The 13,578-nt window shown below is 46.0% G+C and overlaps 1 pseudogene across 1 annotated transcript in view; it reads left to right on the forward strand.

The window, feature by feature from the left end:
• LOC144768673 (interferon-induced very large GTPase 1-like) overlaps positions 1-13,578 on the forward strand; it is a 222,277-nt pseudogene that overhangs the window by 91,022 nt on the left and 117,677 nt on the right. The gene's annotated exons all lie outside the window — the stretch shown is intronic.

The following is a 13,578-nucleotide window of genomic DNA, read 5'->3' on the forward strand; positions in this document are numbered from 1 at the left end:
TGCTTGCTGTCCTGTCCCCCTCGTTGCTTGTGCTTACTGTCCTGCCCCTCTGGTTGCTTGTGCTTGCTCTTCTGCTTCCTTCACCCCTCTCTGTCTCGTTCCACTTCTGATCCCGTTTGCACATCTCCCTCCTGCTGCCCTGGTTTCCATCTGATCCTCTATTCCGCTCCACTTCTGACCCTGTTTGTGTGTGTACGTCTCCCTCCCCTAGGTTACGTCACCCCCTCGCTATCTTGCTCCACGGCTGGCCCCCATGCATGTCACTTTCTGCTCGTTTCCGTCTCCCCCTCGCTTTCTTCTCCCACTTCTGAGCACCTGTGTATCTCTCTCTGCCCTGTCTCTCTATCCCCTTATGACCCCCATGCGTGTCTCCCCCTCTGCCCTTGTTACCCTCCCACTCCCTATCTCGCTCCACTTCCCTGTGTGTCTCTCTCTGCCCTTGTTCCTACCTCCCCTGTTTCTCTCTCCCCTTCTGACCTCCATGCGTCTCTCCCTCTGCCATTGTTCCCCTCCCACTCACTATCTCGCTCAACTTCCCTATGTCTCTGTCTGCCCTTGTTTCCACCTACCCTGTCTCTCTCTCTCTCCCCTTCTGCCCTCCATGCATTTCTCTCTCTGCCCTTGTTTCCTTCTCTCTCTCGCTCGCTCCCCTTCTAATCCTTGTGTGTGTCTCTTGTGGTAAATAAATAAATAATACCCTATTTTTGACTAGACATATATCATAACAGATAGCTCAATAAATAAGAGTCAAGATTCGAGGTAGTAGGAGTTTTGCAGGTTTAATACAGCATAAGGACAGGAACAGGACAACCTGCATAGGAATAGGATGACAGGGCCCAGCAGCTGCTGGGGCTGGGTCTGGGATGAGCGCGCTCTCACTTTTAATAACAATACACGAGCATATATACATAGCGCAAACACATAGCATTACATTGCAGTAGGCGTAGCAGTGGGTGGAACAGAAGGCGTGACGTGTAGCAGTCGCGAAAGATAAGAGTAAAAAGAGGTGTAACTGGGCGTATACATAGACATGTGGTGCAGACGTAACAGAATATGTCATGAATGGGCGGAAACATTGGAGGGGGCTACCCAAGGAGCCGGGACCTCTAACCTAATGGTGCGCGCAAACTGACAATGACGTGTTACTAGGAGAAGCTGGGGGCTATGAACTCTGTGCTAGGAGCAGAGACTGAAGTCTGGAGGGTCGGAGCGACATGTACCTAAACCCTATCTAGTATCTGATGTTTAGGGAACATGTTGATATAAACTAAGAGTCATGAGGGGAGAAGCTAACTGACTCTAAGACTGGAGCATGCATTTATTCTACATATAGTGCGTGATGAAGAATATTAAATGACCATTAAATACAGTATTTCTCTTAATATGGAGCCGCATAGGCTAGACAATGACGGAAACTATTGATGCAGTTCAGTAGCTTAGAAATGCAGAGAAGGAGGACTAAACTGATAGCTGGAATCATAACATATTCTTGGCAGACTCAGAGGCAGAGCTGCACCGGGGACTGCGAGGCAGGAAGTAAGTGAAAGGTCGAGGATACAGGTGGGGGCTGGATCCCTCCTCAGCGAGGTTTCAGGAGACAGGAGCTGAATCTGATGTCCAGGCCCTTCTGAGGCCTAGAAACGGGGACTTTATAATGAAATAACGTGCACACTGAGAAACGTGGCAACGTAGCTTTACATAGGCCTGGTATTCGTAGTATTCACGAGGACTGGAAACTGGCATACTAGAGGTGGACACAACTATAATTGCGTCATTAATCGGACATGGGGAATAACATATGCATATTGGTCATGCACACATAACATATGATGGATGACACGTAGGGACACAGAACATGGCAAAATTTACTTTTCCACATTCCCTCCTTGTCACTACGTTTCCATCAGGAAACATCAATATTCATGATACCATCTATCATTTCATACAGTACCATTTGTTCATCTCGAATTGTCTTGGAACGGGATTTAGAACTAGGAGTTATACTAGGAATGCAGGATGTAGCACACATGCCGCAAATCGCAGGGCCACATTGTATACAGAGGCAGCAGCTGAATATGATCGCTACTGCGATACCTAGAAAGGACAGGACTTTCCATCCCCAGGCGGAAATTATATTCCAGAACCAACCGGACCATGTCCAGGTGCCTGGATCTTGGTGTAATAGATGGGCAATTTTGTGAAGTCTGGTTATAGCTGAATAAACAGACGGCGCGTTATTTGGAATGAAAATGCAGCAACTAGATCCGAGGACTCTACAGGCCCCGCCCCTATCGGCCAGTATGACGTCAAGGACGAGACGATTCTGGAGCACAACAATTCTCATAAAGGATTGCTCTTCGGTTAAGTTACCTAGAGCGGAGGCAGTCTCATCTACTACAGCTTCAAGGGTTCTTGTTAACCTACGGATTAGCTTACTGTTTACAACTGTACCTAAATAAGGGAACACACCTTTATCAATATCAATGAATTGCTCTGCAGCAGTTTCAGTATAATCGACAATCGGGAGGTTTCTCTTGTGTCTAGTATGTACTAGGTAGGAATTCCTATGGTAGTCAGGTGGGGCTAGGAAAACAGGTGGCAGTAGGAAGGCAATGTAACAGGTTCCCTCCCAATCGAGGGGCAGACGAACATATGCAGTTTGACCACAAACAAAATAAGAATGACGTGAAGCTTTAAAAATAGATTTCCCACTGTCACTATACTTGACAATAGTAGTACAACCACTATGTCCTACGTGTACAGAACCATTATTTCGGACACATAATTCGCCTTTGACTGGTAGTACTGAAATAGCAGGTGAGTCTGGAGTAGTATCAGACTGAACATTCAGGACCATGAAATTCGACGAATAGTTACCTAAATTATACACTTCATTTTCTAGATCTAAACCTGTTCTGTGGGGGAAACCTTGCTTGTCTGGGAAACATGTGCTGTTAAGAAAAGACATATCTGTTGAGGATGACGTTAACGTGGACCATGCTCCACACGAACCATTATGTGAAAAAGGATAAGGAAAGAGTGGCAGAACTCCCTTTGACGTCTGGAAAGGGGGGAGTCGACCACACACCCAACAATTAGTGGCATTGCTGGTCTGGTGTGAATAATGTAACATGCGGATAAATGAGTTATTACGCATAGCGAGGCGGTAGGACAGCTCGTGAGGAGGCAGATCACTAAACGTGTGTTCTACTGTAACATTAGAAGGCTTATTTACATGAGGAACTGGATAACACAGGAAAAATGCGTAACTAGTGCAGGAAATCATTATGCTGAGAAATAATATGAAACTTAGAAAAACGATACATCGGTTTGAGTTTTGACTAACTCTCTCACTATGGGGGTCTATTTTATACATGTCAGAAACAGTCTAACCGTTTCACCTAGGGGAGGACTTATACAATCAAACTGACTGACTTATTTTACTAGACCGGAGTTTTTGCTTATACTCCTGCTGCGGAGTTTTCTCTAACAGGGGAGGGGTTGTATCAATGTCATTTGCGGGACAGTCCTTAGGAACAATGTTTTGACAAGTCTTGATATCCTGGGAAATGTTTTTAGAGACCGGCTTTAATCCGTAGAATTTCTTGACGTGCGAAAGATGCACCCAGCCGCGGCGTCCTTCCAATTTCACGGCTGTACGGGTGGTGAGGAGGACCTGACGGGGCTCCTTCCAACGTGGCTCCAGCGGACTTGATCTGTCAAAGTTCCGGACGAGCACCATCGAACCTGGAACGATTTCATGCGGTGCCACCTCGGTATTGTCTGGAAATGCGGCGGCAACCTGTGAACGACATGAGTTGAGGGCAGACATCAAGGAAGCTAGGTAATCTGTCAGCATATTACATGAAACATCAGTAATACTTCGGGGTCTAGGAGTACCCCACATGTTAGGGGGGCGGCCGAAAACGACCTCATACGGGGACAGACCTGATCTGGAATGTGCGACCATGCGCATATAAAACAAAGCGACTGGCAGAGCTACTAGCCAGTCCACACCCTTATCTTTACATATTTTGGCAATTCGAATTTTCAGAGTCTGATTATGTCTCTCGACTAGACCGGCTGCTTCAGGATGGCGTACACAATGAAACTTCCACTGGTACCCTAACAACAGGGAAACGTGCTTCATGAGTTCAGATGAGAATGGCTGACCGTTATCAGAATATACGACTCTAGGGAGTCCATATCGAGGGAAAAACTCACGAACCAACTGCTTGGCAGTGGTCGCGGCTGTGTAATCGGGGACTGGATATGCTTCTGTCCATCTGGACAAAGCGCATACAACTACAAGAACATACTTGAAACCTCGACATCGCTCCATCTGAATATAATCCATCTGGAGGACCTCAAAAGGGTGGTCAGGGGGCTGGAATCCACCTTGTTCCACCGGGACACTTTTACCTGGATTAAACTGACAACATATCATACAGGTACGGACTTTCTGCTTGGCTGCAGCTCGTAAATGCTTGTTGAACCAAATGTTCTGGATACTGTCTAACATTGCTTTTTCTCCTAAGTGTGCTGGACTATGTGCGGTATTAATGATGACTTGAACCATAGAGTCGGGGAGAAACCATGTGGCTCTACCCTTTGTTAACCATCCTTGATCTGTCTGGACCCCTCCTTGTTCAGACCATTTCTTGATTTCATCGGGAGTAGCATGTAACTGGATATCTATGACATCTTGAGTAGGGTCCTTAACTGTCATACATGTAGTCAGATCTGGAGTGTGTGTCATGTTAACTGGAATGTCTGGAGTCTGTGCTGTAAGCTTGGCTGTGCGATCTGCTAGATCATTACCTTGAGAAATAATGTCAGTGACTTTCGTATGTGCTTTGCACTTCATGATAGCAATAGATGTCGGTAAGTGTATGGCATCTAACAGAGCTTGAATAAGGATACCATGCTGAATCTTGGTTCCATGAGAAGTCATGAAACCTCTCTCCTGCCAGAGCACTCCAAAGTCGTGTACAACTCCAAATGCGTAACGTGAATCTGTGTAAACATTAACTTTCAGGTTCTTGGCGTGTATACAGGCTTGTGTCAGAGCAACTAGCTCTGCTGCTTGAGCGGACAGGGTATCAATACGGTGTGTTTCAATAACTTCGGTGTCAGTAGTCACTGCATACGCGGCGACTAGTTCTCCTGTACTAGTTCTCATACATGAACCATCCACATAAAGTGTCAGGTCAGGATCTGGTAACGGAATGTCTGTCAGGTCTTGTCTTGGCTTTGTCGTAATGTTGACTACTTCCACACAATCATGTGTGGCAGAATTTGAACTAACTGATGGTAACAGTGTAGCAGGATTCAGGATGTTGCAGCGTCTAATATCTATGTGTGGCTGAAACAGTGTCAATTCATAACCTGTTAAACGTGCAATTGTCAAGTGCTGTGTTTGTGTTCGGTTTAAAAGAACTTCCACGGAGTGTGGGACTTGTACTGTCAAGGTATGTCCTAAGACTATGGAATCACTTTGTCTGATAGCTAGTGCTGTGGCTGCAACTGACTTGAGGCACGCAGGCAGAGCCTGGGCTACCGGATCTAATGTGCTAGAAAAGTAAGCACACGGCTTGTATTGTCCTGCTTGATCTTGTGTAAGAACAGATAATGCTGTTCCTTCACGTTCAGTAACGAAAAGTGTAAAAGGCTTACTGTAGTTCGGTGTGGCTAGAACTGGAGCTTGACATAAAGCTTTCTTTAACTCGTTGAAACTAAGTGTATGTTCAGATGTCCAAGGGAGAACAGTCGATACGGCTGCCTCCTGTGTCGTTAACTGTATCAGTGGTTTGGCTAGGAATGCATACTGAGGAATCCATTGTCTGCAATAAGAAGTAAGGCCGATAAAGGCACGTACCTCCTTCTGGGTCTTGGGCTGAGGAAGACTCGCTATTAACTGGATACGGTCTGGTGTCAACTGCCTACCCCTCTTGGACAGTAAGTGTCCTAAGTAGACCACTTGCTGGACACAGAATTGAAGCTTCGAAGGGGACACCTTGTGTCCCATCTCGGCTAGGAAATACAAGACTGTAAGTGACGCTCGCTCGCAATCACGTTCAGAACGGGCTGTGATCAGTAGATCATCGACATACTGGAGCAGGGCAGTGTCAGTTGGCATGTGAATATTGTCTAGTTGTCTCTTGAGTGCTTGACTGTAAATACTAGGACTTTCTGTGAAACCTTGAGGAGCGCGTGTAAACATATAGCTCCTTCCATTTAAACAGAATCCGAAAAGAAACTGGCTGTCTGGATGGATGGGAACACTAAAAAATGCGTTCTTGAGGTCTATGACAGTGAAGAACATGGCTTCGGAATCAATGGCTGTCAATAGGGAAGAGATATCTGGGACAACTGGGTACTGCGGAATAATACATTTATTAAGTTCCCGTAAATCAATCACTAATCGATATACTGGGGGTGCATTTGGATCAGTACGTTTCATGACTGGAATGATCGGAGAGTTACATACGTTGGAGTCAGTTTCTACAACTACTCCTTGAGCCATGAGCTCGTCAATAATTTTGGATAAGGCTGTTACAGCCTCAGGTGGCAATCTATACTGCCTGATTCGTGGTAACACTACACCTGGTTTCAGGGTCACACGATGGGGTGTGATTTGCATGTAACCTACATCAGTTGGACCTTGCGCCCATAAATGCTGCGGAACTTTAGACAGTCTGGAATCAAAATCTCGTAATACATAGTGACCCTTAAAGTCACGTAGGAACAGACGTATTCCCTCTGGGGAACAGCATATAACTGCACCTAACTCTTTCAGTGTTTTAATGCCTAATAGATTTTCTGGACATGACTTAGTAAGTAACAGATCAGTAGTGCGGGACAATGGACCTACTTCTAGAGTGACTGGCTTTGAAATCTCATTAACGATAGGCTTTCCTGAAAATCCAAGGGAAACATTTCTTGAGCCTGAGAGCGGAGCCCCTGGAACTTCGGCATGACTAATTGTGGTCCTACTTGCCCCTGTATCAATCAAAAACTTTCTGTCTTTCCCTAATACTTGACTGTGAACATAGGGACCTTCTTGATCTACAGGTATCTCGATGAGAGGCAAGCCTACCTCCCTCTCTAGGCTGTTTCATGAATATGGCTGGTACTCTGGATACTCAGACTGTGCATACTGGTACATCTGCGATGTAACATGCTGTGTTGCAGCAATAGGCTGCGGTGCTATAACTGTCTGTTGTGCATTCTGTGACTGAGGAGTCTGTGAAACTTGTTCTTGTCTAGGCGGACGTGGTCTTTCTTTAGTCTTACCAGTAGCTATGTTATGTTTCAGGACTGCACACTCATTTATAAAATGACCTGGCTGTTTACAATAATTGCAGTTCCCTTTAACGGGAGCTGCAGGATGACTGGCTTGATTCGGACCCCTCTTCTGACTGTCTTGAGGAACAGATTGTGCAACTAGTACTTTCATTTTCGTGTCTTTCATACGTTTTCTCTCGTGTTCTTGCTCTTCCCTGATTCTATTTTGGTGATACTGGAGCATCTGGAGCATCTGGGACGGAGTATTTGCTTGCCAGGTGCTTTCGACTTTCAAAACTCGGTTTTTAACTTGTGGACTTGAATTCTCGACTAATTTAGTAACGAAAAGGTGAGGGTATGACTCACTACTTGTCTTGAGACCACTGTTGATACTAAAGCACTTTTCAAACCTCGAATAAAAATCACTAATATCTTCATCTTGTTTCTGTTTACAGGCTGAGATTGCGTCCCAGTCTTCTTTTCTAGTTGTTAATAATCTGGGTAAAACTTGAATTAATAATTCTGGTAATTCTTTACATTTCTCTCCAAGACCAGTACCTGGTACACGTATCTTATCTTCTGCTTCTAGGACTGCCCAATCTATCTTTTTCTCTCCCACCTCCCATTCTTTTTCCTTTAGCTTTTCATACACCCCTGCGGGTAGCAGAACCTTTAACATTTTAATGATATCTGGGTAAGTGTATTCTCCCATACGGAGCATGTCTTTTAATTCTCTATGGAACCCTGCTGGATCTTTGTCATGACAGGGAATTAATTTCTTCATTTCGAGGAGTTCCATCTTTGTGATCGGAGTGTATACAAACACTCGTTGCATTTCGCCACCCGTTCCTCTAACTGGGTGGACTTCTCGTAACGGATTCTGTCTGTCTATGTGGAATGATTTACTTTCTGGGGGTGAGACATGAACAAAATGCGGGTTCAAGAATGTTCTATATTTATGGCGCTGTTCTAGAATGACGCTAATTAAATCGGTACCTAGACCTCTCCATCTATACTGGAGTAACTCGTTCAAGATATCATGTAACGGGCCTGGATCAGAATGTTGACCCTCATACAGAGTAATGAGGTGTTGAATCATATACATACCCACCAGTCGCTGCTCGGCTGGGGGCAATTTCAGAAACATTTGTGCCACTATTTCGTCCGGAAAAGTGGTAGAATCAGTAATCCATCTGACTGCTGATCGGACTAGTTCCTGTTCATGCATAGTACTTAACTCACTGTAACCGATTCGTGATTTCAGAATGTGATCGGTAGCTTGAAATACTTGTTCTAGGGAACCTTGTTCTGGTGCTGGATGATGGAAAATAGACTTGTGTTCTAGGCGTAAATGGCGATCTGGAAATCTAGATTTTCCTACATACGCTATTCTGGCAGTATTCTCGTCGTCTTCCTCTTCAGGATCAGAGGTACTTTCTTTCTCGCTTACTTGTGCGGCTTTACGCTGTTCGTGTATCTTTATTATCTCTCTACGGATTTTCTTGTACATACTTTCCATGGCACCAATGGTATTGTGTTTTCCTTCGGCTATATTATCACTCCACTTTGTCAGGGTTTTCATTTCTTCCGGGTCTTTAGACGGATAATCCTGTTCTCTTATTAGACAGTTAATTAAGAACTTTAATATCATGCGCTGAATCTCGGCTTTCCTTTGAGACATGGCATCACTAATACTTTGTGGGTCATCCCCTGTACGGATGAAACGATATATCCTGTCTAGATCTTCTTTCATATTGGGTAGGGTGACTAGATACTCGGTCACCCTCCTTACGCGTACGGAATATAAAACCATATTAAACTCGCCTGGAACTGGGTCATAGACACATTCGCCAAGGGTTTGCCTGATCTCTGCAACAGACTTATTACTCTTAGGAGTACGCTGTGATGCTTGAGCATGTAATTCGAGTGCTGATAAACGCTTGTATGGCGGCGGGGTTTGAGGAAGACCTCCTCCTGCGGCCCCTAAACTAGAATCATCAACTGATGCTTTCCGTCCTGGCAGGGTCGGTAATTGTAACGTGGGCTGGACTTGTATGGCGGGCTGACCCGGGGGGGCTGTTAAGGGCACCCCGGTGTCTGGAGGAGCAGGAATTACCTGATTTACAGGGACGGGCGGAGCGCGAACAGGATTTGCATATTCGGGGACTGTGTCGTCCAAATAGGACGAGATGAAAATATCAGCTGCGGTCGGTTTGTGACGTAGTTTGGTCGAAACTAGTGGTGGCGGAAAGTTACTGGATGCCTCCGGGGTCGCCTTTGGCAAGCCTTCGGCAAGAAGAGGATACATACCCTTAATAAGGGCATGCCTCTGTCTGTCTGATTGCTCAGTTCTAACTCGTTCACCTATCTCGATTAATTCTCTTTCTTGGGCTCGTTCTTGGGATTCTCTACTTAGTTCTGACTTTCTGATTTCTTTTTCGGTTCTTTTATGAGCTTCTTTGCGCCATAACTCGATGGCATCTTTCTGTGACTGTCTGGCTTTCTTTTTCCATAATGCTTCTTCTACTCGCATGATGCATTCGGCATCCCATGTACCCGATACGGGCCATCTATACTTTTCTTCTAACTGTTTGGTATACTCTACCCATAAATCTAGATACAATATGGCACTTATGCCATGTTTCTGATACATAAAATGACCTGGACTGTCCCTAGGCGGGACGGGAACTGCTGCTTCCAGCAGACCCTTTCTAGTTTTTAACTGACGTAACTTGGAAAATATGGGCATGACTGAATTGTAATCTAGACACAATACAATACACAATAAACACGATACTTATTTCCCATTCATACCACGACATTAAAATACATGACGGACATTTAAAATAACAGTTCGAACAGAATACTACCTGGAAATACTGAGAACAGAACACATGAATTTTCTCGAGAACAGAAACTGACTAGAACAGAAACTAGATGCACTGCTGAAACAGTACGAAACTTACCGGTCTCTTAAAGAGACACGTCAGGACCCGCATCCACCGAAGTGGACACTTCGTTTGTGGGACTGTGTACCACCAACCCACAGACCAGAGTCAATTAAATTGACCCTGTCTAGATACCACCCCAGTAACGGTACTCACCGGGCAGCAAGAACGGAAGGCCTCGGACTGGACTGGACTGCTACGACGACGAACTTCGGACTTCGGACTTCAGTTACGGGTGGACCTCCGGATACCTCGGACCTTGGACTCTTGGCTTGGGCTCTGGTCGGGACTCGCCGCGTTCCTCCACCGTCTCGTCTGGATGCTGGACCGCCTCCTCCGTCTCCTCCGTGGGCCTGAGGGATACCTGAGCAGAAATATCTGCCACTGCGCAGAAGAGTTCCGTCACGACTGCAGAGGGTCAGGGGGTCGGCGTGGCTTCACCGACGCGTGGGGAAAGGGCAAGTCCCTATTCGGGCGCCATTATGTGGTAAATAAATAAATAATACCCTATTTTTGACTAGACATATATCATAACAGATAGCTCAATAAATAAGAGTCAAGATTCGAGGTAGTAGGAGTTTTGCAGGTTTAATACAGCATAAGGACAGGAACAGGACAACCTGCATAGGAATAGGATGACAGGGCCCAGCAGCTGCTGGGGCTGGGTCTGGGATGAGCGCGCTCTCACTTTTAATAACAATACACGAGCATATATACATAGCGCAAACACATAGCATTACATTGCAGTAGGCGTAGCAGTGGGTGGAACAGAAGGCGTGACGTGTAGCAGTCGCGAAAGATAAGAGTAAAAAGAGGTGTAACTGGGCGTATACATAGACATGTGGTGCAGACGTAACAGAATATGTCATGAATGGGCGGAAACATTGGAGGGGGCTACCCAAGGAGCCGGGACCTCTAACCTAATGGTGCGCGCAAACTGACAATGACGTGTTACTAGGAGAAGCTGGGGGCTATGAACTCTGTGCTAGGAGCAGAGACTGAAGTCTGGAGGGTCGGAGCGACATGTACCTAAACCCTATCTAGTATCTGATGTTTAGGGAACATGTTGATATAAACTAAGAGTCATGAGGGGAGAAGCTAACTGACTCTAAGACTGGAGCATGCATTTATTCTACATATAGTGCGTGATGAAGAATATTAAATGACCATTAAATACAGTATTTCTCTTAATATGGAGCCGCATAGGCTAGACAATGACGGAAACTATTGATGCAGTTCAGTAGCTTAGAAATGCAGAGAAGGAGGACTAAACTGATAGCTGGAATCATAACATATTCTTGGCAGACTCAGAGGCAGAGCTGCACCGGGGACTGCGAGGCAGGAAGTAAGTGAAAGGTCGAGGATACAGGTGGGGGCTGGATCCCTCCTCAGCGAGGTTTCAGGAGACAGGAGCTGAATCTGATGTCCAGGCCCTTCTGAGGCCTAGAAACGGGGACTTTATAATGAAATAACGTGCACACTGAGAAACGTGGCAACGTAGCTTTACATAGGCCTGGTATTCGTAGTATTCACGAGGACTGGAAACTGGCATACTAGAGGTGGACACAACTATAATTGCGTCATTAATCGGACATGGGGAATAACATATGCATATTGGTCATGCACACATAACATATGATGGATGACACGTAGGGACACAGAACATGGCAAAATTTACTTTTCCACACTCTCTCTGCCCTTGTATCCATCTCCCCTCTCTCTTGCCCCCCTTCTGACCTCCAGGGGTGTCTCTCTCTCCCTCTGCCCTTGTTTCCTTCTCCCCCTCTCTATCTCGTTCCACATCTGACCCCTTGTTTGATAGGCCAGCAGATTATTTTTGTAACTGCTCTGAGTAGAAGAATTGTTGTAACCCATGACTGGTACTCCTGAGTTCATAATGTATAATCTGAGAGTCTATAAAATAACAATGTTTGAAGTGTATAAATGCCTGTGTACTAGCTAGATTGCAAATCAGAGTACAACAAATTACCTTAAAATGGGGGTCAACATTTCTTCCTCTGCCTTTCATTTAACCAGCCTTTCCTATCTGAGATTTTATAGTTCTCAGTAGATTTTATAATTTTTTGTTAGAAGCACGTGCGGTAGTTGTAATCAGAAAGGGGGAGGTTCTGTGTGTGGGGGGGGGGGGCCCTGTGTGTGTGTGTGGCTCTGTCTGTGTGTGTGGGGGGGGCTCTGTGTGTGGCTCTGGCTGTATGTGTGTGTGTGTGTGTGTGTGTGTGTGTGTGTGGCTCTGTCTGTGTGTGGAGGGCTCTGGCTGTGTGTGTGTGTTGGGCTCTGTGTGTGTGTGTGTGTTGAGCTGTGTGTGTGTGTGTGTGTGTTGAGCTCTGTGTGTGTGTGTGTTGGGCTCTGTGTGTGTGTGTTGGGCTCTGTGTGTGTGTTTGTGTTGGGCTCTGTGTGTGTGTGTTGGGCTCTGTGTGTGTGTGTTGGGCTCTGTGTGTGTGTGTGTGTGGCTCTGTGTGTGTGTCTCTGTCTGCCGGTGTGTGTGTGTGTGTCTCTGTCTGTGTGTGTGTGGCTCTGTCTGTGTGTGTGGCTCTGTGTGTGTGTGTGTGTGGCTCTGTGTGTGTGTGTGGCTCTGTGTGTGTGTGTGGCTCTGTCTGTGTGACTGTCTGTGTGACTGTCTGTGTGGCTCTGTCTGTGTGGCTCTCTGTGTGCGTGTGGCTCTGTGTGTGTGGCTCTGTCTGTGTGTGGCTCTGTCTGCGTGTGTGTTGGGCTTAGTTTGTGTGGCTCTATATGGGTAGTTTTTTTTGTAGGTGGGTCTGTGTGAGGGTGGCTCTTTGTGTGTGTAGGTGGGTCTGTGTGAGGGTGGCTCTGTGTGTGTGTAGGTGGCTCTGTGTGGGTGGCTCTGTGTGTGTGTGGGTGGCTCTATGTGAATGACTCTGTGTGGGTGGCTTTGTGTGTGTGGCTCTGTGTGTGGGTGCAAATGCAATAGGTCTCGCATATGCGAGAGATTAAACTATTAGCATTGTAAATGACAATGCCATTTATTGATATGTTTTAAAAACATAAATAAAAATAATGTCATGAGCAATGCCAATAGCTCTAAATTTAACAATGCCGAGACCATTGCATTGTAAATGCTTGTTGGTTTTGAGAGCCATCCACCAAACTTTTAAAAACTTAGGGGTCCATTAGGATTGCGGGCGGACTTAGTCTGCCCGCCATCCTATCGGTGTTTTGGACCACCCGCCATAAGGGCGGGGGTCCCGTGGGGGGTATTAGGATGCGCCCGCCACTGTGGCGGGCGCATCCTGCATTTTTGTGGCGGGCGGCGCACTCAGCACCGCCCGCCACAATGCTAAAAATGCACTAATGCATTTGCCTT

This window comes from Lissotriton helveticus, chromosome 7 (assembly GCF_964261635.1).
Source record: "Lissotriton helveticus chromosome 7, aLisHel1.1, whole genome shotgun sequence".
NCBI lineage: Eukaryota > Metazoa > Chordata > Amphibia > Caudata > Salamandridae > Lissotriton > Lissotriton helveticus.